The following is a 23,892-nucleotide window of genomic DNA, read 5'->3' on the forward strand; positions in this document are numbered from 1 at the left end:
AAGGAAAAGGTCGGTCTCAGGTCAAGAGTTAGATCTTAGGTAGTTTCCTTTCTCTCTAAAAGGATCCATACTTGTTACAGCCCTGCTACATGCAGGAAAGCTTTTATAGTTTTATTTTTTTCACTTGATGGTTAAAATGCCACCAAAACGGGGATTTGTGGATTTCCTCCCGGGTCCACTTGGCCAACCATATATTTCATACATGTTGATATTGAAATAGTTAAATTATACCCCGTGGCAATGGCTTATCCAGGTTTAGGCATAAGGCAGCAGGCCTATTGAGCGTGGCAACAAAACCAGGGCAGATCTCTCTCTCGGACGATCAAGCCCTCCGATGTTTTACTTGGGAGGTGCCAATGGTCACCATACACTGGGGATATTCCTGGTTTGCCTGATGGCCTGCAAATATTTCCCTAAGTGGCGTCACATACAACAACAACTTTAATAACCATTGCAACAGATACTTCTGTGCTTGTATGGACACATTGCCTATCTCTGGGCTTCTCTTAGCCATACTGATGTAAATGTATATTATTTTGCTGCACACATTTTCACATTTAAATACCATGGATGCTTATAGCTAGTTAGATATAATGAAGGTGTTGCTAGAATCCTGTACCTAGTTTTATTAAATAAGCCAAATTACAAGGCAGAAGCATCATGCTTTTAATGGTAAGCTCCCTGGTAAGTAACTAGGTAGAAGGACTCTTATACGGCAATAACGTTAACACTTTCATTACCATGCTGCGCTCAGATAAACCCAAATGCCTTCAGTTACTACCACGAATGTCCTCAATGAATCAGAAAAATATATAATAATTACTTTTGGACTGTTAATATAGTTTCAATATATATTTGCCATTGAGAAAAAGAGGTCTTTTATCCCTCAGCACTTTTTGATGTATTTTGGATATGCGGTGACAACCACTAGATGTCACCAGTTCTATCCTGTTTCACAAATTATAGTCTATACCATACTGTGGTATAAAGAAATAACATATTTAAAGTGAAGGCATTGTGTACCATCGTAAGTTGCGGAAGAGTGGCCCATTAAATTTTGACATCACAGCTGTAACCCAATTCCAAGGAGGTAATTTATTTGGCATTTTGCCTAGGTGCTAGTCTGCAGTCCATTTATGATCATATGCGTACAGTAGTGACCAAGGTCTAGGAACACGCCGACAAGTAAGTGAATTAAGCAAATATTAATGGGAATACCTCTTCAAATATTGGATTCTTGAGTTCTTAAAACTTTCTTGATCCGTTGTTTGATGCTTAATCAGCGTTAGTACATGTAAACAAAACATATCCCATGGTGCAGATCTCAAGAATACATAAATATTAATTAGATTAATAATATTAATTATATGTGGCAATTGACTCATTAAATGCTTGCCTGGTATAGGAGCAACCCACCGCTCCTATGTTTGAGGAGCAACCCGAATGCTGTGATGACTTGTCTCCATTTGTACATAGGTTCCCAACTGTGTTGCACCAACAAGGAGAAGAGAGAAGTTCCAGTAAAATATTATGTAATGAATATACAATCAAAACAAGTATCCGCTTGCATTAGAAGTCTGAAATACACAAACCTCACTCCGGCGTTTTAGTAGTCTTCCCCTACAGTTGAGTCAATTCCCAATACTTCACTTCCAGGTATGACGTTGCAAGGTTTCACGGATGCGCACTGACATGTTGCACCAAGATCTGGCTTCTTCAAAGTGCTGTGATCGTAGATGGTTCTTGGCCAGGGGAGCATTCTCGGGTTATCTCCATGTATTCCTCGCTTAAAAAGGAAACTTATCCAGGCCCTAAGGACTGCAGTGGGCCACTTCACCAGAAATGTATGTGTCCATGGGCTGCACTCATTTTGCATTGAGATAAAATATACAACATGACTCCTATTGTTATATAGTGAGCCAGACCCAGACGGTCGTACAGCATGGCTCCTATTCTATAGCAAGCATGACTCCTATGATTACATAGCAAGTCAGACACAGATGGTGGTACATCCAATGACTCCAATTTCATAAACCTCAAAAAATGTAGATAGATTCGTGGAGAGAGAGGTGTAGAAATGCTTCTCTTTCTCAGCAAATCTTTCTTCATTATGCTGCTCTCTCGGAGTACTTTCGCAAATGGGCAGAGCCACAGGTACAGTCTCTCCCCCGTTCCTCCAATCAGGGGAGACATTGTGCTCCTCCCTTTTGTAGAAGTGCTCTATGAGGCCTGGTTCTCGGCGGAGGTGACAAAGAAAGAAGCCACGGAGGAGCTGACAAAGAAATAAGAAACAAGGCAAGAGAAGAAGGAGCTACAGGAAATGAGACAGGAAAGGGAGAAAGGCCATCAGAGAAGGTAGGGAGACTCACACCATGCACCCACCTAGGCATTGCTCCAGTACTTGCATTTGGCCCATGGGCCACATGTTGGATGCAGTTGACCTAGCTGATAACCGCCAGATCACCAACGATTAGAGAGGCCTTTAACTGGCCGTTTAAGGAGATGATCATGGAGGCATCCCTGAGGGATCCTATGGGCTCAACCGGGGCTGGTTCCATCAATTGGTCATGGAGCTGCCCTGATGGCTCAATGCACCAGAGGACACACTTTGTGTTCACTTCCTCAACAGTGAAGCATAGGCAATACTGTATGGACCCTGCTATTTCTCTAATCATGGAGCCCTGTGACTCCAGGCTAACCTTGGGCATAGGATTCATCCTAAGCCCAGTTTCTACAAGTTAAACACTGTACTGTTGCAGTGCTTATGATATTGTGGAAGAACTGAAATTATTTCTTTCATTTGTAGCGCATTAGTTCTTGGACAAGAATTCTGTTTCCTGACTTTGGACAAAATGTCAAAACAAAATTGGTGCAATATTTTCAATGGCTGAGGTCCCTGTCACCTTCTGGCCTCACATTTCAACAAGATTTACTTCAAGCAGCATCCTAGGGATTAGGAAGAGCCAGACTAGATTTGTTATTGTAGAATCACCAGCATTATACCAATGGATAGGCAGATCCAGCAGCATGCTACAGCATTGAATTTCAACAGAAATGACACCACTTATTCAAATTGATCCCTCAAAATATGGAAATGATAGAAACAACAGCAGTAAAGGAGCACTGGGCAGGCCATGGCAGAAAGACATACCCAAGCACATGATATGGGACTGAATTTCCCCCAAAAAATGCTCTACAGCAAGACTGACACTGAGTTTAGTCTCTACACTGTCTATATTGCAAGAAACTTTGGTGATCTAACCCTAACCTGTTTCTGGTTGCTACTCACAAGTTAAAAGTGTGTCAGCAAACGTATATGACTATGGTTGTGCATTTGCAAATGCAGATTAGCTAGACTGATAAAGTAAACAAGAAAAGCTGTTGGAAACAATTATAGCCATAACCAATAAGACTGTCCCAGGATTGTGTTGGCTACTTCTACCTTGTTCTGTACCCTCCTATACACAGTCTCTTCCCGCTTTTCGCTGAACAATATTCTGAGGTTTCTTGTTCATTTAGTTTGTTTGTTTGGGGTCCCTCCTCATTTTCAGAGATTTGTACGGATGCAACACCATGCAAAATGTGTTAAAAAAGAAGTCCATCTGAATCTGAACAGAAAAGTCTAGTGCATGTTGTATGTAGATAATTGAGCTGAAAGGGCTGCTACTCAACTGTAGCCCATGGTGAGAGTACAACAAGGTAAAGCTTCACAACTTCTTTTGGTTGCAGAGTAAACAGCAGGCCAGTGATAGTAAGAAGGACCTTAGAAGGCTGCAGTGCAAGTTACAGTCACTATTGGACCTTCAACATTGTGGGTAGGGGATGAGCTAGAGAAAACCAAAAGGACCTGAATAAGCGCTTTGAGGAGAAAACCGGTCAAATCACCTTTTGTGCCTAAATGAAGAATCTTGAGAAGGGAGAGACATGCAGCACCTTCTTTAGAAAACTCCACTTCAAACACAAGCCACTGACTCAGCTGCCAAATAGCTTAGTTGTAGTTAGGCAGAGAAAAGAAGGGGTTCAAAAAGGTAGTCACCGACACCAACATAAGCTGTACGCTGCCGCTAAATCCATCAGGAAGGGTAGTTATGGCAACCACATATATTTACCGCATTTGCTCGATTATAAGACGATCCCCCAAAATCTGAATATCAATTTAGGAAAAAAAAAGAAAAAGCCTGACTATAAGACGACCCTATAGGAAAAAAGTTTTACTAGGAAATATTAACTCATGTAAACTATTTTTTCATATTTAAGAAAAGATATGATAAGATAACCTGCCCCCCCCCGTTATGCACACCTGCCACCAGGCTTGCCACTCTGCCCCCATAAATGCATTATACCCCCCTTTATGCCACTCTGCCTCCTTGATATGCCTTATACTCTCCTATATGCTACTCTGCCTCCAGAAATACCTTACACCCCCTATATGCCACTCTGCCTTCAGAAATGCCTTATAGCCCTATATTCCACTCTGGAAGCCAGGAGGATCCAGGTCTCCTGCAGCGTTGCTGCGGATCTGGATATTAGTCTCATAGCCAGACCTCTATTCGATTATAAGACTTTTTTATATGCAAAAATATAATGGACATTTTTCAAGGATATTTCAAGGATATCGGGAAAGCTTTAAAGTGTAAAGGTCAACTTTACCAGGATTTTGCCATGTTTATGAGGAAACACTGCTTGAGGAAGTGAAACCCGACTTGTGGTCAACTAGCTCACCTAGTCCAATAAGCGCATTACACACACTACAGACACCTGCCATAACACACACATACACTGCCTAAATGCTGCATTTACAAATACCTGCCATAAACACACATATCCACATACACTCACCAGCTTACACACACCTGGCCGTACACATACACCCCTTTCTCCCCATCTCTTACCTTTCTCATCCTTCATCCGGTTGTGGGAGCTGTTATGCTCACTAATCTTTACGCGCCGGCTATTGATGCAGAGCGCCAGGATAAGACGTCGTATCCCGGCGCTCGGCATTAATTGCGGCGCGTAGTGATTAGGGTGTACGGAAGCCGAGGTCCTTATGGCCGACTTCGAGCTTTCTAATTTGGGGCCGGTTGCGGGGGGATTGTGATCGCCTAACCAGCACTGCTCATCGGACGGCAGCTGAGCAGAGCAGAGCAGAGCAGAGCTGGTTGGGGTCTTGGGGAAATCGCAATCTTGAAGAGGCTTCGGCGCGGACGTGAAGACCGGCCTAGGTGAAGCGGTCTCTCCGCTCGCCACCTCCCCTGTCGAAACGCTACTGTTTTAGGGGCTACGTGGTGAATGAGTTTGCTGGCAACCATGCGATTCACCAAGGAGCCCCCAGAACGCGGGGTCCTTGGGCAACTGACCAGTGAGCCCATAGTTTTTAGATTGTACTGTGTTATTTGGCACTGCAGCTGGGGGTGCAAGGAATAAACTTGGGGGGCATATGCGTCGCTACTACGGGGGGAGGGGGGGCGTCAATTTTGGTATTTTTTCCACCTACTGTTACATTACCAAAGGCAATATATACGATGCCACTTCATTTTAAAGCAGAAATCTCATAGAAAATAAAACCCATTTTTCTATGAGTACAAAAACAAGTGCTGTATATAGTAATATGGATCACCGTCGATTATAAACGTGTTTTTATCACGTTTTAAACGTGTTTTTTTCTTTAGTAGGCACAACGTATTACAGTGACCGTTTAAAGTGGGGTCTTACTGACTAACCACTGAGTTATACAGAGGGTGGGAGGATTAAAGCGCCATCATGTTCCACAAAGCTGTTACCTTTTCAAATAATTGTTTTGGGGCCAACATAATGTGTTACATTCCTGGATAAAAGCTACACTTTATGCAAACGTATTCTAGGGTAAGTGCCCTTACTTACTAGACCCAGTAACCGGCTTATTGTTTGAATCAGTTTATTTTTAATTGCCTATATTATGACCATTTTTCTACCAACCAGTAAACCAATTACATGACATGTGTACTGTTCTACTCAAATATACAATCTAGCTCAGATCTTAATTTACATTATGGTTTTTGGATTGATTTAGTGATTGAATGATAATAGTTAAAAGAAGACTCATAATATAGAATGCATCGTGAAGGTGGTTATATTGTACTAGGTGGTTGCATTGTACTGTTTGCTAAATCCATTCAAGACATTAACTGTTTTATTAGGTAGTGTAAAAGAAAAACAGTTCATACAGAAATATGTTTGTATTATGCCAATTTCAACTGTGAATGATATTGAAATAGGTTAAGGAATAGTGACTGAAAACAGGACACCTAAACATCATGAAGGTGATAATGCTGTGATGTCACTGTGGCAAACACTGATAACTGCTGTAACATTCCATTAACTCTCAGAAACATTTGAGGCTGTCACTGAGATTCACTTCTTACCCCATCTTCAAGGCAAAAGGAGTTTTATTTGGATGTGCCTGCAGTCCTGGAGCTTGAATACCAAAAATCTAACTTTGAGCTTCATCATTTTTCCATATGGAAGAAACTGAGTGCAGCTACTCCCTTTACCTTTCTTGGAGATCGGTGCTTTCACGGCAGGATTGATGAGTACCCAACCAATTTTCTTGTTAACCAGAATGTATCCTTAAATATTATCCCTTAGCAAACACTCAAATAATTGTTCTGGGGCCCAACATATTGTGTTCCATTCCTGCATAAAAGCATCATTTTATGCAAAATGTATTTTGGGATAAATGCCTTTACTAGACCCATTAATCCAAGTTATAGTTGGAATCAGTCTATTTTTAATTATCTATATTATGACCATCTTTTTATCATCTTTTTTAGTAAACTAATTACATGACGTGTACTATTCTACTCAAGTAAAACATTTTACTCAGGTCTTAATTTACATTATGTTTTTTGCATTGATTTAGAACAAATGAAATGGTCAAATAGAAGACTTATAATATAGAATGCATCATGAGAATGGTTAGACCTGGTATTGTATTGTTTGCAAAATCCAGTTAAGGCTTAAACAGTTTTATTTGGTAGTGGTACTGATAACTGCTGCACAAGTCTATTTACTCCTAGAACTGCCCAAAGAATTCTGATACCCATCTCTAGGCCAAAAAGAGTCTCACTTGGATGTGTCTCCAGAGTGTGTCTACAGCTACTCCTGTACCCGTTCTTGGAGATCGATGTTTCCACAAAGGGGATGAGTGCCCTCCTTTCGCATGCTGCTTTGAGAAGGACAGAAACAAGGTGGTAATTCAAATATTGTGTTACATTCCTGGAAAAGAGCTGCACTTAATGCAAACGTCTGGTCATTCTGGGGTAAGTGCCCTTACTAGACCCAGTAACCGGCTTATTTGAATTAGTTTATTTTTAAATGCTTTATTATGACCATCTTTCTACCAACCAGTAAACTAATTACATGACATGTGTACTATTCTACGGAAATATAAAATCTAGCTCAGATTTTAATTTACATTATGGTTTTGGATTGGTTTAGAACATATGATAATAGTTAAAAGAAGACTCATAATATAGAATGCATCATGAATGTGGTTACATTGTACTGGGTGGGTGTGAAGGTGGGTGGTTGCATTGTACTGTTTGCTAAATCCATTTAAGGCATGAACTGTTTTATTAGGTAGTTAGAGATATGTTTGTATTATGCCAATTTAGAAAGTGAATGATATTGAAATAGGTTAAGGAATAGTGACTGAAAACAGGACACTAAACATCATGAAGGTGATAATGTTGTGATGTCACTGTGGCAAACACTGATAACTGCTGCAACATTCCATTTACTCTCAGAAACATCTGAGGTTGTCACTGAGATTCACTTCATTTTGGATGTGCCTGCAGTCCTGGAGCTTGAATACCAAAAATCTAACTTTGAGCTTCATCATTTTTCCATATGGAAGAAACTGAGTGCAGCTACTCCCTTTACCCTTCCTGGAGATCGGTGCTTTCACGGCAGGATTGATGAGTACCCAACCAATTTTGTTGTTAACCAGAATTTATCCTTTAGCAAACACTCAAATAATTGTTCTGGGTCCCAACATATTGTGTTCCATTCCTGCATAAAAGCATAATTTTATGCAAAATGTATTTTGGGATAAATGCCTTTACTAAACCCATTAATCCAAGTTATAGTTGGAATCAGTCTATTTTTAATTATCTATATTATGACCATCTTTTTATCATCTTTTTTAGTAAACTAATTACATGACGTGTACTATTCTACTCAAATACAAAATTTTACTCAGGTCTTAATTTACATTATGGTTTTTGCATTGATTTAGAACAAATGAAATGGCCAAATAGAAGACTTATAATATAGAATGCATCATGAGAATGGTTAGACCTGATATTGTATTGTTTGCAAAATCCAGTTAAGGCTTAAACAGTTTTATTTGGTAGTGGTACTGATAACTGCTGCACAAGTCTATTTACTCCTAGAACTGCCCAAAGAATTCTGATACCCACCTCTAGGCCAAAAAGAGTCTCACTTGGATGTGTCTCCAGAGTGTGTCTACAGCTACTCCTGTACCCGTTCTTGGAGATCGATGTTTCCACAAAGGGGATGAGTGCCCTCCTTTTACATGGCGCTTTGAGAAGGACAGAAACAAGGTGGTAATTCAAATTGATTTAGAACAAATTAAATGGTCAAATAGAAGACTTATAATATAGAATACATCATAAGAATGGTTAGACCTGGCATTGTATTGTTTGCAAAATCCAGTTAAGGCTTAAACTGTTTTATTTGGTAGTGGGAAACAAAACAGTTTATATATTGAAATACATTTGTATTAAGCTAATGTGGACTGTGTATCATAAGTATAGGTTAAGGAATAGTAACCGAAAATAAATCATTAAATATCATAAAGCGATAACGTTGTGATGTCACAGTGGCAAATACTGATAACTGCTGCAAAAGTCTATTTACTCCTAGGACTGCCCAAAGAATTCCGATACCCATCTCTATGCCAAAAAGAGACTCACTTGGATGTGTCTCCAGAGTGTGTCTACTGCTACTCCTGTACCCGTTCTTGGAGATCGATGTTTCCACAAAATGGATGAGTGCCCTCCTTTCGCATGCTGCTTTGAGAAGGACAGAAACAAGGTGGTAATTCAAATATTAAAGGTATGTTAACTTACATACTCTGTGTTTGCCTCTTAAAGCCCAGAGGGAGGGCAGTTCTTCATGCCACGGTCCCTCAGAGGTTTCCCCCACAGGGGGTTTTTCCTCTCCTGAGTGCTGAAGGACGACTCTTCGTGAGTCCAGAGGTAACCTTTTGTCAGGACTTTGGGTACCAGGTCAGATAGGAAACTTTGTACAAGCATAAGTTCTTACAAGCAGATGGGAGTAGACTTTGGGGGGACAGACAAGTGACAGCAGACAGTGACTGGGACAGGCAACAGTAAACAGGAGAGGAACAGGTAGGCAGCAGCAGTCTGGGGTCACAGGAAGATGGCAATAGACTGGGGGGAGCAGGTTGCTGGCAACAGATAATGGGGGACAGGCAAGTGGCAGCAGACTGTTGGGGGCGAGCAAGCAGACAGCAGTAGGCTAGGGGGACAGGCAAGCAGGAACAGACTTGGTAGTACAGGCAAGCTGTACCAGGGTGGCAGCAGACAGTGGAGCTACAGTCAGGGAGCAAGCAGTCATCACCAGACCGGGAAGAAGAGGAACAGGCAGGTGTCAGTAGACTATGGGGTGGGAACTGGCAGAATGCAGCAGATAGGTTAGGGGAACGTACAGGATGGTAAAGCCAGGCAGCTACAGACTGCTGAAGACTCAGGCAGAATGGCATTAGCAGACTGGGAAGGAGAACAGGCAGGCGGTAAGAGAATAGTGAGGAATGGGCAGATGGCAGATAACTAGGAGGTGGAATAGGCAAACTACAGATGATTAGTAGGTAAACAGGGAGGCTGGAATAGGCAGGCAAGAAACTTTTGATGAAACAGGCAAGAAGCAATAGGCATAGAGGAAACAGGCAGCTCCAGAGTGATGGGGTTTGAACAGGCAGCATAATAAGTAGATTGACTGGGAGGGGGAAATGCAGGCAGCAGAATGGGTAGGGGAACAGGCAGCAGCAGATGGTATAACAGAAAGATTGGGAAAACAAACACATGGTAGCACAGCGGCAGGGGGTGTGTGAAAACAACCTGAAGGGACATATACAGGTGGCAACATACTAGAGGGGGAAAGCAGGCTGCATATGGGGCAGAGCAGGCAGGTAGAAGTGGAGGCAGCAGCAGGCTGGGGAGCAGGCAAAAGGCAGCAGACTGGGTGATGGAGCATCCAGGCTGTAGCCGTGGGAGGTTTGGGCAGAGGACAGCAGAGTAGAATGTAACAGGCTTGCGGTAGCATGCTAGGGGAAACAGGCATCCATCAAAAGACTGGGGTGAAAATTGGCAGGCAGCAGACAGGGAAATGGCAAGCAGCCTACAGACTAGAGGGGTCATGCAGAAGGGAGTGGGCAGGCTTCGGATGGGGGAAGAAGACTGGAAGCAAAGTGAAGGAGGAGAACAAGCAGATGGTAGCAGATTGTATAGAAGAGATGTCAGCCAATAGCACATTAGGAGGAACAGACATGCGGCAGCAAACTGTAGACAGCAGGCAGCAGACTGGAAGGGGGAAGAGGCAGCCCCAGACCTGGGGATATAAGCAGGTGACATTAGACCAAGGGGGATACACAGAAAGCAGCAGACAGGGGGTTGAGAAAGGCAGGTGGTAGCAGCAGAAAGTGAGGGAACAGGCTGATGGTTCAGACTGAGAGAGGGAAGATGAAGGAAGCAGCAGACTGGGCAGGGGATCAGGCAGCCAATAAGAATGAGGAAGGACATGCAGGCAGCAGCAAACAGGGGTAAAAACATGTAGGCAGCAGACTGTGGATGACGCAGGCATCAGACATGGAAACAGAACAGTCAGACATTAACAGACTAGGAGGACAAAATGAAGACAGGAATATGTAGGCAGCCAGCAGACTCGAGGGGGAATATGCAGAAAGGAATAAGGCTGTATAGCAGAATATAGAATAAATTGGTATGAAATGAGCCCACAAGGTCAAGAAAGTGTTTTATAGAAACCTATTAGAAAAAAAGGGCTAGCCCAAAACACAGCAACCCCAAGCTTTGTTAATCAATGGTGCATATACTATATTTATGAGCTGCTTAATCTTAAAACATCATCAAGATAAACAAGGGGAAAAGAAAAAGAGAGTGACATACAGATGCAGTAAGATAAAACAAATTTTATTATAAACCACATGTGCCAAATAGCTCACTATTAAACTAATAATCCAGATCCTAATAAATCAAGTGCTGAATCATGTTCAACAATTAATTAAAACTGGAAATAAATAAATAGAAAAATAATCAAAAAATCTGAATTATTTAAATTTCATTTGTGGTTTATAATAAAATTTGTACCATACTGCATCTGTATGTAATGCTCTTATTCTTCTTCCTTTGTATATCTTGTTATTGTTTGCAGCAAAATAAAAGGAGAAACTGAAGGCGGAAGTAGGCAGTCAGCAGTGTTGTGGGGGCTGGTAGGCAGCATACTGAAGAGAACATGCAGTGAGGAATAGGCAGGGCGCAGCATAGTGAAGCAAGGGGAAAAGGCAGGCGATATCAGACTGGGGTAAAGCATACTTAGGTGCAACAGGCAGGTGGTAGCAACCTTGGCTGCAACAGGCATGCGTCAGCAGTCTGAAGGGGAATAAGCCGGCAGCTGCAGACTAGGAGAATGAATATGCATACAGCAGCAGACTGGTTAGGGGTAAAAGCAGGCAGCAGCAAAAGTAAGAAAAGGCAGGCGAGGGATAGACAGGTGGCAGCAGACAGGGTTGGGGCAGGGAGAATGAAATATAGAGGCTGCAGAATGATGGGGAACAAAAGGTAGGAGGGAGTGGACTGCGAGGGTAAAGAGGCAGACAACAGAGTAAAATGGAAAGACAAGGCATGTGTTTGCATAGTAAAGAGGAACGGCAGGAAGCAAATTAGGGGCCATGAAGGCAGCAAACAAGGGGGTGAGGTGCAGGAAATAATAGTAGAAGTAGAAGAACACTTGGAGATCATCCCTGCCCAGAACAAGTGGGCATAAATAGAGTAAGTGAGGGGTAATAGCCAATTAAGAAGGGGACTGGTCAGAGAGCAGCAGACCAAGAGGGCAAACAGATAGAGGGAATAGACAGTCAGTAAAGTTGTGGGTGCAGACAGACAGCAAACTGGGGAACATACGGAACATACAGAAATAGACAGGCAGCACATAGAAGGAGAAACAGACGGGGGCAGCACAGTGGAGCTGGGAGACTAAGCAAGCGGTTGCATGCTAGAGGAAGGGCATGTGGCAGTAGACTCGGGCGAAAGACACAACAGGGTAGAAGGGGAAATGGGAGTACACAGGCAGCAGAGTGGAGAGGGTGTATATATGAAGGAAAAGGCAAGCAGCAGAGGTAGGCGGGCAAGCAGTTAGCAGAGTAAAGAAGAATCCGACAGCAGACTAGGGGGGGAGAAGCAAGTGACAGTAGACTGTGTAGAACAATCAGGATGTGGCATTCGGCATGTAGTAATAGACCAAGATGGGGGGCAGTAGGCAGGCAGCAACAGATTTGGGGGCAGTTGGCAGGTAGTAGCATACTTGAGGGAATAAGCATGCAGCAGCAGAAAAAATGAGTGAGGTAATAGGCAGGTTGCAGCATACTGGAAGGAGGAAGAGACAAGCTGCAGTAGATTTGGGGAGGAACAGGAAGGCGGTAGCATACCGAGTAGGAGAACAGATAGGTGGCAACAGAGAGGGTGGAACAGGCAGGCTGCAATAGACCTAGCTGGGGAACAGGCAGTTGAGGAATAAGCAGGCTGGTAAGGCGGGGACATCATGCAGTAAGGAATAGACAGGCTGTATACTAGGGGAAACAAGCAGGCAGCAGAGTAAAGGGGGAAGAACATGCAAGCAGCAGAATGGGACTGGGAAGAAGCAGGCAGGCAGCAGAGTGAAGTAGGCAGAACAGACAGGACAAACAGGCAGGACTAGGCAGGCAGAAGAGTAAAGGGGGAGGAACATACTGGTGACAGCAGAGTGGCATTGTGAAGAGGCAAGCAGCTGATTGGGGCAAAAAGGCATCAGACTGGGTTGAACATGGAGGAAGGAATAGACAGTAAGCAGGCAGCAGAGTGAAGGAGGAGAATAAGTAGGTGTCAGGAGACTGAGAAGGGGTTGCAGGCGGTAATGGACTAGGTAGAAGAACAGGCAGGTGTTAGTTGAAGGGAAGAAGAAGACAGTAGCTGACTGAATAGGAGAACACTCAGTGAACAGACCAGGCCAGGAATAGTCAGGCAGAAATAAACTGAGAGGGAGGTGATAGGCAAACAGCAGTCTGGGAGGGGCAATAGGCAGAGAGTAGCAGACTGAGAGGGGATACTGAAGGCAGGAATAGTAATCAAAGCTGACTTCTGGTGAACATGAATGATAAATTAGGCAGCAGAGAGGAAAGGAATCAGGCTAGCAGCAGCATAGCAAAGCTTAGAGAAAAGGCAGGTGGTTGCATACTATGGTAGGAAAGGCAGGCATAAGATTAACCGATCATGAAGGCAGCAGACTGGGGGGGGACACGCAGGAAGGAATAGGCAGAAAGCAGATAGGTTAGTTAACAGGCAGGCGTGTAGCAGCAGACTGGCAGTGTGAAGAGGAAGGCAGCAGCAGACTGCATATAAGAACAATTAAGTGGCATCAGGCAGGTGTGAACAGACTGGGATTGGAAGAGGCTGGCGGCAGTAGACTTGAGGAGGAATTTAGGCAATAGCAGACCAGGTAGGAGAATAGGCAAGTGGGGGTTAGTGAGGCTGCAGTATACCTAGTGACAAGAAAGGTTACAGCAAACAGGGAAAAAGACAAGTGAAGGATAGGCAGACTGCAAAAGACAAGGAAGCGGGTGGTACATGTAGGAATGAAAGACATGCGGCAGGCTAGGGAAAACAAGCAGGTAGCAAGGTAAAGGTGGAAAAACATGCAGGCCGCAGCATACTGTGAAGTAGGAAGTGGCAGGAAGCAGATTGCAAGGGGCATGAAGGCAGGAGATTGGGAGGAGGCACGCAGCTAGCAGACTCAAGGGTGGCAGCAGACAAGAGGAAATAGGGAGGACAGAAGAGCAGGCTGACTAACGGGGGAGAACATGCAGACAGCACATGCAGGAAGCAGAGTGAAGATGGGGAAGAGGCAATCTGTAATAGACTGGGTGGGAAAAGGCAAGCAGATATTGACCAAAAGGGGTAATAAGAGGGTGGCAGCAGACAGGGTGGGGGTTTAGGCAGGCAGCAAACTTGGAGGAGGAATACAAAGGTGGCAGCAGACTTGGGGCGAAAACAGATAAATTATGTCAGGCAGGTGGGAACTGACTAGGTGGTTGGGAGAGGCAGCAGTAGACTTGGGGAGAAAATTGGCATGGAAATAGGCAGTTAGCAGATGAGGGGGGACAAGCAGACAGCAGAGTGATGTATGGAAAACAGTCTGGCAACAGTTGTCTGGGAGCAGAAATAGCAGGCAGCTGCAGACTTGGTAGGGTAAGGGCAGGTGGCAACAGATGGGAAGATAATATACTGGTGGGAACAGGAAGATGGAATTAGACTGGGAATGCACAGGGAAGCAAGAATAGACTGGGTGGTGATCAGGCAAGCAGCAGACTGGGGAAATGGACATGTGGCTGTAGACTTGGGAGGGGGACAAACAGGTGGCAGTGGACTGGAGGTGGAAAAGGCAGGTGGCAACAGACTGGAGTGATTAGGCAGGTGCAAGCAGACTTAAAGGGGCAGTAGTTTGACAGCAACAGACTGTGAAAGGAACAGGAAGGCTGATATGCACAGGCAGCAAGCTTGGAGGTGGGGGGAAAGGCAGGGTGCAGTTTTGGTGTGGCATGCAGGAAGGAACGGGCAGGCAGCAGACATGAAAGAAACAGACAGCTAATAGAGTCAAAGGGGGTAGCAGGAGGCAGCAGACTTGGAGCGGGAAGGGTCAGGCTGCAGTAAACTGGTTGGTAGAACAGGTGACAGCAGGGAGTGGAAGAGACAGGCAGCAGATTGGGTAGGCAAGAAGGCAGCAGACCTTGTGAGGAATGTGCAAGGAGGAATAGACAAGAATTTTACTAGCAGGCAGCAGAGTAAACGGGAGAACAAATAGACAGCAGACTGGGAGGGGAAGAGGCTGGTGGCAGATGATTGGGTTAAAACAGGAAGTAATAGGCAGTAAGCAGGCAGGCAGCAAAGTGAATTGGCAGTACAGACAGAAAGCAGCAGACAGAAGTGAACAGGCAGGACTGGATAGGTAGGGAGCAGAATTAAGATGGGAGAAAAGGCAGGTGTTTGCATGGTATGGGTGAAAGGCAAGAAGCAGATTAGGAGGCATGAAGGTAGCAGACTGTGGGGGAGAGGTGCAGGAAATAATAGGTAGGAAGCAAAAAAGGTGCTTAGCAGGCATGCGGCAGAGTGAAGGGGGTAAAAGCAGCAGATTGGCTGGTTAGGAGAACAACCAGAGAACAGCCCTAGGCGGAAATGAGCAGGTGGAAATAGAGTAAGGGAGAGAGTCATAGGCAGATGGCAGCAGACTGGGAGGTGTATGAGAGCAGCAAACTAAAAGGAGAAACTGAGGGCAGAAGCAGGCTGTCAGAAATGTTGTGGTAGCAGGCAGCAGACTAGGGGAACATCTGGGAAGAATTAGGCGGGCCGCATACAGAGGAGAAACAGGCAGGTGGCAGCATAGTAAAGTGGGGAGACAGGCAGGGGGTGACAGCCTGTGGTATCATCAGGTAGCACTAGACCAAGAAGGGAGGTAAACAAAAGGCAGCAGACTTTGGGGCAACAGGCAGGTGGTAGCATACTTGGCTGCAATATGCAAGTGACAGCAGACTGAATGGGAATAGGCAGGCAGCAGCATACTGGGAAGAGAAATAAGGAAGCAGCAGCAGACTGGGTAGGAAAACAAGCAGGTGGCAGGAAAAAGGGAACGGGTAGGCGAGGGATAGGCAGGTGGCAGCAGACATGGGGGGTTAAGGGAGGATGGAACAAAGAGGCTAGAGAATGAAGGGGGGAACAGATAGGTGGCAGTGAACTGAGAGGACAAAAGGCAGGCAGAAGAATAACGCTGAGAGAAAAGCTATGTTTTTGCTTAGTAGGGGCAAAGTAAGGAAGCAAATTGTAAGCATAAAGGTAGCGGAGTGCACGGGGAGGTGCAGGAGGAAATAATAGGTAGGATGCAGACAGGGGGCTAAGCAACATCCAGGAGAGTAAAGGGGGAGAACTGACAGGCAACAGCAGACTTGAAGGGAACTTGCAGGAAGTGATAGTCAGGAAGCAGATGGGCATGTGAGTGATGAGCAGACAGCAGACCTGGGGGTATGGCAGGAAGGAATAGACAGGCTGCAGAGTGAAGGGGGAAGAGGCAAGAGGCAATGGACTGGGTAGGAGAATAGTCAGGTGAGAACAGACAGGGGGACCAGGCAGGGCAGAATCAGCAGGCACCAGAGTAAAGGACCAGGAACACGCAGACTGCAGCAGATTGGGAGTGGGAAGAAGCAGGCAGTGGATTGAGTGGGGAAATGCAGGAAGAAATAGGAAGTAAGCAGACAGGGTGCTCAACAGGCAGGCAGCAGTAATGTAAAGGGGCAGAACAGACTGCTGGCAGCAGAAACGAGGGAATAAACAGTACATGATAGACAGGCTGCTGAGAGAATAGGCAGGTGTTTGCATAGTATGAGGTAAAGGCACTAAGCAGATTACGGGGCATTAAGCAGACTGTGGGAGAGTAGGTGCAGGAAATAATAGGTAGGAAGAAAACAGCCGAGTGAAGGTGCGGAAACAGACAATTAACAGCAGAGTAAGAGCGGGAGGAAGTAAGGTGATAGTTGACTGGATAGAACAACCAGAGAACAGCCCTAGGGGAAATGAGTAGCGGATATAGAGACAGGGAGAGGATGATAGGCAGACGGTAGCAGAATGGGAGGTGTAAGACAGCAGCAAACTTAAAGAAGAAACTGAGGGTAGAAGCACACAGTCAGCAATGTTGTGGGTGGCTGGCAGCAGACTTGTGGAACATCTAGGAAGGAACAGGCAGGCCGCATACAGGAGGAGAAGCAGGCAGGCGGCAGCATCGTGAAGCATGGATGCACGGAGACAGGCAGGAGTTAACAGACTAGTGGAATTGTCAGGTAGCACTAGACCAAGAAAGGGAGATTGACAAGCAGCAGCCGAATTAGTGGCAACAGACCTGCAGGTAGTAGCAGACTCGGTAGGGGAACAAGTATGTGCCAGGAAAAGGGGAAACAGGCAGGCGAGGAATAGACAGGTGGCAGCAGAATTGGGGGAATAAGGAGGATGTAGTAGAGATGCTGCATAATAATAAGGCAGGGCACCAGGCAGCAGAGTGAAGCTGAGGGAAAAGCCATGTATTTGCATAGTAGGGGGAAAGGCAGGCAGCAGGGGAGGTGCAGAAAGTAATAGGTAGAATGCAGACAGCAGAGTAAAGGGGAAACAGATATGAGGCAGCAGAGTAAGACAGGAAGAGGAAGGTGGTAGTTGACTGGGTAGGGGAACACCCAAAGAACAGCCCTGGGAGAAGCAGGCAGAGATATAGTAAAGGAGAGAGGGTGATAGGCAGGCATAGGCAGAGAGTGGCAGACTAAAAGGGGAAACTAGTGGAAGTAAGCAGTCAGCAATGTTGTGGGGGTAGGCAGGCAGCAGACTGGCAAGGATTGAAGGAAACAGACTGTTGAAGAATGTGCAGTAAAATAAAGTTAGGAAGCATAAGGGGGCTAAAGAGGAAGTCAACAGATTGAAGGAGGGAGAACCAAAGACACAGTATAAAGTATAAAGACGCAGACAGCAGACTGGGGTAGGAGATTCGGGGGCGACTGACATGCAGGAAGGAATATACAAGAAGCAGATGGGTAGGGGGTAACCAAGTAACATAGTGAATCGGGGAGAACAGACAGACAGCAGGAGACTGAAAGTTGGAAAAGGCAAGCTGTAGTAGACTGGGTAGGAAAACAATCAGGGAATTGACCAAAGCGGGAAAAGGCAAGCAGAAATATACCAGACGAGGTGGCAGCATACTGGGTGGGGCAGACTTGGTGGTGTATAAGCAGACGGCAGCAAACTGGGAGGAGGAATAAGAAGGTGGCAGCAGACTTGGAGTGGGAAGAGGAGAGCAGCAGACTTGGAGTGGGAAGAGGAGGGCAGCAGAAGACTGGGTACAAGAACAGATAGGTAACGTCAGGCAGGTGTAAACAGACTGGAGGGTGAGAGAGGCAGCAGTAGACTTGAGGAGAAACTGGAAGACAGTGAGGGGTAATAGCCAAATAGGAAAGGGACTGGGTGGAGAGCAGCAGACCAAGAGGGCAAACAGATGGTGGGAATAGGCAGTCAGTAAAGTTGTGGGTGCAGAGAGACAGCAAACTGGGGAACATACAGAAATAGGCAGGCAGCACATAGAAGGAGAAACAGACGGGTGCAGCACAGTGGAGCTGCGAGACTAAGCAAGCGGTTGCATGCTAGAGGAAGGGCATGTGGCAGTAGACTCGGGCGAAAGACACAACAGGGTAGAAGGGGAAATGGGAGTACACAGGCAGCAGAGTGGAGAGGGTGCATATATGAAGGAACAGGCAGGCAGTAGAGGTAGGCTGGCAAGCAGTTAGCAGAGTAAAGAAGAATCAGACAGCATACAAGTGGGGGGCAAGTGACAGTAGACTGGGCAGAACAATGAGGCAGTAACAGGCTGGGGCATTCGGCATGTAGCAATAGACCAAGAGGGGTGGTGGTAGGCAGGCAGCAGCAGATTTGGGGCAGTAGGCAGGTAGTAGCATACTAGAGGCAATAGGCATGCAGCAGCAGAAGAAATGAGTGAGGTAATAGGCAGGTTGCAGCATACCGGAAGGAGGAAGAGACAAGCTGTAGTAGATTTGGGGAGGAACAGGAAGGCGGTAGCATACCGAGTAGTAGAACAGACAGCTGGCAACAGAAAGGGTGGACTAGGCAAGCTGCAATAGACCTAGCTGGGGAACAGGCAGTTGAGGAATAAGCAGACTGGTAAGGCGGGGACATCATGCAGTAAGGAATAGACAGGCTGTATACTAGGGGAAACAAGCCGGCAGCAGAGTAAAGGGGGAAGAACATGCAAGCAGCAGAATGGGACTGGGAAGAAGCAGGCAGGCAGCAGGGTGAAGTAGGCAGAACAGACAGGACAAACAGGCAGGACTAGGCAGGCAGAAGAGTAAAGGGGGAGGAACATACTGGTGACAGCAGAGTGGCATTGTGAAGAGGCAAGCAGCTGATTGGGGCAAAAAGGCATCAGACTGGGTTGAACATGGAGGAAGGAATAGACAGTAAGCAGGCAGCAGAGTGAAGGAGGAGAATAAGTAGGTGTCAAGAGACTGAGAAGGGGTTGCAGGCGGTAATGGACTAGGTAGAAGAACAGGCAGGTGTTAGTTGAAGGGAAGAAGAAGACAGTAGCTGACTGAATAGGAGAACACTCAGTGAACAGACCAGGCCAGGAATAGTCAGGCAGAAATAAACTGAGAGGGAGGTGATAGGCAAACAGCAGTCTGGGAGGGGCAATAGGCAGAGAGTAGCAGACTGACAGGGGATACTGAATAGTAATAGTAATAGTAATCAAAGCTGACTTCTGGTGAACAGTCCAGGCCAGGAATAGTCAGGTAGAAATAAACTGAGAGGGAGGTGTCATCAAAGATGACTTCTGGTGAAGATGAATGATACATTAGGTAGAAGAGAGGAAAGGAATCAGGCTAGCAGCAGCATAGCAAAGCTTAGAGAAAAGGCAGGTGGTTGCATACTATGGTAGGAAAGGCAGGCATAATATTAACCGATCATGAAGGCAGCAGACTGTGGGGGACATGGAGGAAGGAATAGGCAGATAGGTGAGTTAACAGGCAGGCGTGTAGCAGCAGACTGGGAGTGTGAAGAGGAAGGCAGCAGCAGACTGCATATAAGAACAGTTAAGTGGCATCAGGCAGGTGTGAACAGACTGGGATTGGAAGAGGCTGGCGGCAGTAGACTTGAGGAGGAATTTAGGCAATAGCAGACCAGGTAGGAGAATAGGCAAGTGGGGGTTAGTGAGGCTGCAGTATATCTAGTGACAAGAAAGGTTACAGCAAACAGGGGAAACAGACAAGTGAAGGATAGGCAGACTGCAAAAGACAAGGAAGCGGGTGGTACATGTAGGAATGAAAGACATGCGGCAGGCTAGGAAAAACAAGCAGGTAGCAAGGTAAAGGTGGAAGAACATGCAGGCCGCAGCATACTGTGAAGTAGGAAGTGGCAGAAGGCAGATTGCAAGGGGCATGAAGGCAGGAGATTGGGAGTAGGCACGCAGCTAGCAGACTCAAGGGTGGCAGCAAACAAGAGGAAATAGGGAGGACAGAAGAGCAGGCTGACTAACGGGGGAGAACATGCAGACAGTACATGCAGGAAGCAGAGTGAAGATGGGGAAGAGGCAATCTGTAATAGACTGGGTGGGAAAAGGCAAGCAGATATTGACCAAAGGGGCTAATAAGAGGGTGGCAGCAGACAGGGTGGGGGTATAGGCAGGCAGCAAACTGGGAGGAGGAATACAAAGGTGGCAGCAGACTTGGGGCGAAAACAGATAAATTATGTCAGGCAGGTGGGAACTGACTAGGTGGTTGGGAGAGGCAGCAGTAGACTTGGGGAGAAAATTGGCATGGAAATAGGCAGTTAGCAGATGAGGGGGGACAAGCAGACAGCAGAGCGATGTATGGAAAACAGTCTGGCAACAGTTGTCTGGGAGCAGAAATAGCAGGCAGCTGCAGACTTGGTAGGGTAAGGGCAGGTGGCAACAGATGGGAAGATAATATACTGGTGGGAACAGGAAGACGGAATTAGACTGGGAATGCACTGGGAAGCAAGAATAGACTGGGTGGTGATCAGGCAAGCAGCAGACTGGGGAAATGGACATGTGGCTGTAGACTTGGGAGGGGGACAAACAGGTGGCAGTGGACTGGAGGTGGAAAAGGCAGGTGGCAACAGACTGGAGGGATTAGGCAGGTGCAAGCAGACTTAAAGGGGCAGTAGTTTGACAGCAACAGACTGTGAAAGGAACAAGAAGGCTGATATGTGCAGGCAGGAAGCTTGGAGGTGGGGGGAAAGGCAGTGTGCACTTTTGGTGTGGCATGCAGGAAGGAATGGGCAGGCAGCAGACATGAAAGAAACAGACAGCTAATGGAGTCAAAGGGGGTAGCAGGAGGCAGCAGACTTGGAGCGGGAAGGGTCAGGCTGCAGTAAACTGTTTGGTGACAGGTGACAGCAGGGAGTGGAAGAGACAGGCAGCAGATTGGGTAGGCAAGAAGGCAGCAGACCTTGTGGGGAATGTGCAAGGAGGAATAGACAAGAATTTTACTAGCAGGCAGCAGAGTAAACGGGAGAACAAATAGACAGCAGACTGGGAGGGGAAGAGGCTGGTGGCAGATGATTGGGTTAAAACAGGAAGTAATAGGCAGTAAGCAGGCAGGGTGCTAAGCAGGCAGGCATCAAAGTGAAGAGGCAGTACAGACAGACGGCAGCAGACAGAAGTGAACAGGCAGGACTGGATAGGTAGGGAGCAGAATTAAGATGGGAGAAAAGGCAGGTGTTGGGTGAAAGGCAAGAAGCAGATTAGGAGGCATGAAGGTAGCAGACTGTGGGGGAGAGGTGCAGGAAATAATAGGTAGGAAGCAAAAAAGGGGCTTAGCAGGCATGCGGCAGAGTGAAGGGGGTAAATTCAGGAGATTGGCTGGTTAGGAGAACAACCAGAGAACAGCCCTAGCGGAAATGAGCAGGTGGAAATAGAGTAAGGGAGAGAGTCATAGGCAGACAGCAGTAGACTGGGAGGTGTATTAGAGCAGCAAACTAAAAGGAGAAACTGAGGGCAGAAGCAGGCTGTCAGAAATGTTGTGGTAGCAGGCAGCAGACTTTGGGGCACATCTGGGAAGAATTAGGCCGCATACAGAGGAGAAACGGGCAGGTGGCAGCATAGTAAAGTGGGGAGACAGGCAGGGGGTGACAGCCTGGGGTATCATCAGGTAGCAGTAGACCAAGAAGGGAGGTAAACAAAAGGCAGCAGACTTTGGCGCAAGAGGCAGGTGGTAGCATACTTGGCTGCAATATGCAAGTGACAGCAGACTGAAGGGGAATAGGCAGGCAGCAGCAAACTGGGAAGAGAAATACAGAAGCAGCAGCAGACTGGGTAGGAAAACAAGCAGGTGGCAGGAAAAAGGGAACGGGTAGGCGAGGGATAGGCAGGTGGCAGCAGACATGGGGGGTTCAGGGAGGATGGAACAAAGAGGCTAGAGAATGAAGGGGGAAACAGACAGGTGGCAGTGAACTGAGAGGACAAGGGGCAGGCAGAAGAATAACGCTGAGAGAAAAGCTATGTGTTTGCTTTGTAGGGGCAAAGTTAGGAAGCAAATTGTAAGCATAAAGGTAGCGGAGTGCAGGGCGAGGTGCAGGAGGAAATAATAGGTAGGATGCATACAGGGGGCTAAGCAGCATCCAGGAGAGTAAAGGGGGAGAAATGACAGGCAACAGCAGACTTGAAGGGAACTTGCAGGAAGTGATAGTCAGGAAGCAGACGGGCATGTGAGTGATGAGCAGACAGCAGACCTGGGGGTATGGCAGGAAGGAATAGACAGGCTGCAGAGTGAAGGGGGAAGAGGCAAGAGGCAATGGACTGGGTAGGAAAATAGTCAGGCGACAACAGACAGTGGGGCCAGGCAGGGCAGAATCAGCAGGCAACAGAGTAAAGGACCAAGAACATGCAGACTGCAGCAAATTGGGAGCGGGAAGAAGCAGGCAGCGGATTGAGTGGGGAAATGCAAGAAGCAATAGGAAGTAAGCAGACAGGGTGCTCAACAGGCAGGCAGCAGTAATGTAAATTGGCAGAACAGATTGCTGGCAGCAGAAACGAGGGAACAAGCAGTACAGGATAGACAGGCTGCAGAGTATAGCTGAGAGAATAGGCAGGTGTTTGCATAGTATGAGGTAAAGGCACTAAGCAGATTAGGGGGCATTAAGCAGACTGTGGGAAAGGAGGTGCAGGAAATAATAGGTAGGAAGCAAAGAGCTGAGTAAAGGGGGGAAACAGACAAGCAACAACAGAGTAAGAGTGGGAGGAAGTAAGGTGATAGTTGACTGGATAGAACAACCAGAGAACAGCCCTAGGGGAAATGAGTAGCGGATACAGAGAAAGGGAGAGGATGATAGGCAGGCGGCAGCAGAATGGGAGGTGTAAAAGAGCCGCAAACTTAAAGAAGAATCTGAGGGTAGAAGCAGGCAGTCAGCAATGTTGTGGGTGGCAGGCAGCAGACTAGTGGAACATATAGGAAGGAAAAGGCAGGCCGCATACAGGAGGAGAAACAGGCAGGCGGCAGCATCGTGAAGCATGGGGACAGGCAGGAGTTACCAGACTAGTTAACTAGGCAGGTAGCACTAGACCAAGAGGGGAGGTTGACAAGCAGCAGCAGAATTAGTGGCAACAGACAGTCGGTAGACAAGCATGTGGCAGCAGACTGGGAGGATAAATACGCAGGTAGCAGCAGACTCGGTAGGGGAACACGTATGTGCCAGGAAAAGGGGAAACAGGCAGGCGAGGAATAGACAGGTGGCAGCAGAATTGGGGGAATAAGGAGGATGTAATAGAGATGCTGCATAATAATAAGGCAGGGCACCAGGCAGCAGAGTGAAAAGTATTTGCATAGTAGGGGGAAAGGCAGGAAGCAGGGGAGGTGCAGAAAGTAATGGGTAGAATGCAGACAGGAGACTAAGTAGGCAGACAGCAGAGTGAAGGCGGAAACAGATATGAGGTAGCAGAGTAAGACAGGAAGAGGAAGGTGGTAGTTGACTGGGTAGGAGAACACCC

Source organism: Sceloporus occidentalis, unplaced genomic scaffold (assembly GCF_023333645.1).
Source record: "Sceloporus occidentalis isolate IW3139 unplaced genomic scaffold, rSceOcc1.0.p SCAF_22, whole genome shotgun sequence".
Taxonomy (NCBI): Eukaryota; Metazoa; Chordata; class Lepidosauria; order Squamata; family Phrynosomatidae; genus Sceloporus; species Sceloporus occidentalis.